The 3,737-nt window shown below is 35.7% G+C and overlaps 1 long non-coding RNA gene across 1 annotated transcript in view; it reads left to right on the top strand.

The window, feature by feature from the left end:
• LOC106882054 (uncharacterized) overlaps positions 1–3,731 on the top strand; it is a 49,871-nt gene extending 46,140 nt beyond the window's left edge. Inside the window, exon 5 of the long non-coding RNA XR_008267057.1 lies at positions 1,699–3,731. This is a non-coding gene — a long non-coding RNA (uncharacterized LOC106882054). The remainder of the gene's footprint in view (positions 1–1,698) is intronic.
• The last annotated feature ends 6 nt before the right edge of the window (positions 3,732–3,737 follow it).

Here is a 3,737-nt window from a genome sequence, read left to right as displayed (position 1 = left end):
ATGTTTAGGACGATGGTACCTCATTGTCCAATAAGAGTAAAGGTATTAGGATCATGGCAGAAACAGAGGATTGGTTATAAGCAATAGATAAGTCAAGACCTCTTGGAAAATACGAGATTTGCTGCGTCCAGTTTGATCTATATCTCCGTCTTGCGTATATATTCTTGAGCATCCGTTCTTGTGTACCATTTCAGATATTTATCACCACCATAACGTGTGGCTGACCAGTTATATGAAGCTAATGAGGTTTGTGCAAAGGTAGACTGTAGAGTGTAAAATCTAGCATCCATTAAGTTCAACACTTCTTATTAATAACTGCACTTTTTGATTCCACGTAAACTGACATCTGAATGTTCAAAGAAGACTTGAAATATGACTAGTAGCGACCTCTTTTGAAAATGGGACAAAATGTGGCATCGTGCAGAATAAGGGTTTATTTCCCAAGGGAGATCATGCTGACACGGTTGCTATATTAGGTGATGACGCTCCAACTTTATCAACTGTGCAAAAGGGGACAGCTGAATTTAGGAGGCGAACAGAGAGTGTTGAAGAGGACCCAATGTCTGGACGTCCTGCTACTTTCACCACCGAGGAAAACGTTTAACATTTTCACCGAATGGTGATGGATGACTGTCGATTGATTATAAATCAAATAGCTAATGCTATTAGCATTTTCTGTGACAGATTTGGGAATATTCTGTACTTGACATGACAATGGTTTCTGTTTGGTGGGTGCCACGTCTTCTGAGACCTGATCAAAAGCACACTAGGCTAACCACATTATGCTAAAATCCGACATTGCTTGAAGCAGATCCAGCTGAATTCCTTGAACCTTTCATAAGCCACGATGAGTGTTGGATTCAACACGTTGAGCTTCAGACAAAGAGATAATCCATGCAGTAGAAACACACCTCCTCACCTGGTCTAATGAAGACCAACATCGTTTCATCTACATGGAAGGGGATAGTCTCAGGTTTTGTGATGCAAAAGGCATCATTGTGTTTATTGAATAATTTCAGAAGGGCTCTGCCATCAATGGAGGGTATTATACCATCTTTATGAAGCAGTTACAAAAGACTATCAAAACCAAATGCCCAGGGAAACTACTGCAAAGGGCTTTGTATCATCAAGACAATGCCCCAGCACATACGTCCTTGCTTTCAATGGCTGCTGTGCATGGCCCTGGTTTTGAAATAGTTGATTACCTTCATTCTTCCCCTGATTTACCCACTTCTGACTATAATCTGTCCATCAACTTTCAAAAATAGTCAATTGAGAATCGTTATCGCAATGATGATGATGACATCATATCGTCTGTTGATGAATTATTTTAGCAACAGGATTAAACCTTGTTCACCATTGAGATTCATTCAAGAACTGAAACACGAATGGATGAAGTGTGGGGACCTCAATGGAGACTGTGTTGGAAAATAGACTTCATTTGGTCACATTTTATATGAGTGTATTTGTCATCCTATGAAACTTTCAGCCTTAGTTAAAAAAAAAGAGATTGAGAAAGGTTACTCTATCCTGTGGTGGACTTGAATATTTAGCTAATATATGGTACCATTGTAAAACTTATAAAAATGTTGAGCGGCCATTGAAGATAAGAATATCTTATGATAATAAGATATACTTTATTAATATGGATTAAGAAATTTTACTATAAAATGTAAACCATGAAGATATGTATTTCAGGTTTTCAAAAACTGGATGAGAGGTTTCTCCTGAAGGTGGCACGGCAGTTAGGAAGCAATTGGTGGCAAGTGGGTGAGTAGAAAATAACAATACCTAATTGATGTCTGTAAATTTTAATTTCATTTGAGCCTTGTATGTCAGAATGACTGAGAACAGGTTCCATTCCTAATTTCCATTTGAAATGTTAACTGTGAAATAATTCTATTAAAAATATTAATCTAATACAATAAAATTGAGGTTAGCAAGGTTGGTAAAATGGATAAATTAATAAAACACAGTTGAAAAGATATTGTCTTTTGGAAGAAGGGACTAAAATATACTGTTGTTTAAGGCTAAATAGATGATTGAATGGCAATGTTTTTGCGTGTTTTACATTTTTACAGAGTTTATTCCTTGGTATTTTTAATGAAGCAAAAGTAACACTCGGAATAAGTCTTGTTTATTCCATCGTAAGACCTTGAGTTAGCTTCTTCTTAGGATCATTGTGTAAGAAGCAGATAATTTCAGCTCATATCACCAAATTAGAATGACGTCTTAATCACATGACATATGTCTGTAGATGCTTCCGTGGAAGACTAAATAGATGACACTGATGAATCATATCCTATTCTCTCCAGCCAAGAAGACAGAATTATTCTGAGAGAATTTACCAGAAAATGAATATTCACAAGTCAAGCCGAACTGGAGGTGACCTCTCTCAATGAAACTGATATAATAATAACAGAATAGGCTCAGGAGAACTGATCGAATCTGGAGTTCATTAAGAATTGGTGAGAAGAATTATTTGGAGAAGACTCAATTGGGATTGAATTTGACTCAGAATTCTCGACTCTTGAAATATGAATGATTAATCGATTTGGGAAGTTAGTCTATTTCACAGGGAAAACATTGTTTTGATTTCATCAAGTGATTCTGGAATGTTTTTGCTTTCCACATAATCATATATTCATGTCATGCCTGGGTAGCAAAGGCAATTGTTGTAATTCAGCAATTTGATTAGAACTGACAACAGAACAAAACAGAAAACAGACATGTCAGAAATGTTCTCATTTCTAAACATTTTATGATGACATTTAACATCAAACATAAAACTGAATGATGTTTTGTATCAGTAAAAAGGGTGAATCGTTTTCAACTGAAGCAATGCCTCTAATGTTGTATAGACTCTGTGACTGAGGAGGTTTCTTTCTCAACTGAAGGATGTTTTAACTCACAATTCTGCAAGACATTTGAAAAGAATCAATACTTCTTCCTCCCTGATTTACAGTTGCAACTATTGCCAAACCAGAAGCAGCTCTTTCAACACAAATGGGTGAAGTTTCATCTTAGCCACAACTACTGAGTCTTCAATATCTTTCTTCAGTTGGTGAATCCAGCTCCAGAAAAATGGAAATTTACTAGTTTTAATTTTAATTGAAACATTATGTATCCACTTTGGAAAATATTAAAAGTGAACATGTTATGGTCAGTTTGTGTCTTCAGGACAATGCTTATGATGTCACTCTATGGCTGTAAACCTATTGCTATTAAGTTTCATTGTTGCAGTAAATCATATCAAGATTTCATCAAATTACAAGTCCATTACCTTCTGGCTGAAGACATTATTGAACCATGTACATCTCTTTGGTGTTTTGAAGTTGTTTCTACCATGGAATACCATAAAAATGAATGGTTGTGGATTATTCTCAGAAAGAGAATCGTTTCACCAAACTTGATGTGAATCAACGTCTTTGGATTTCTGATGAAAACAATTCTAGGTTCTTGTGTAGAAAGCTGATAATTAATTCCAGTTGAAATCACCATATTGAAATGACTTCTTACCACATGTAGTTGCTTCAATATAAAGAAGAAACTTAATGGAGGACACTCAACAGAACCATATCACTTCTTATCGTTGTTGTTTAATCAAATATCTGTGTTAATCCAGCAGAATTAAGTTAAAAGACTTTCCAGGCAAGACGTCTCTATCTTTTACTTGGGAGCATAGAACTACATAATTAAATGGTCCTTTTTAAGATGACAAGATGTAGTGACCTGTA

Source organism: Octopus bimaculoides, chromosome 30 (genome assembly GCF_001194135.2).
Source record: "Octopus bimaculoides isolate UCB-OBI-ISO-001 chromosome 30, ASM119413v2, whole genome shotgun sequence".
Lineage (NCBI taxonomy): Eukaryota > Metazoa > Mollusca > Cephalopoda > Octopoda > Octopodidae > Octopus > Octopus bimaculoides.
This window is presented reverse-complemented; position numbering and strand designations above follow the sequence as displayed.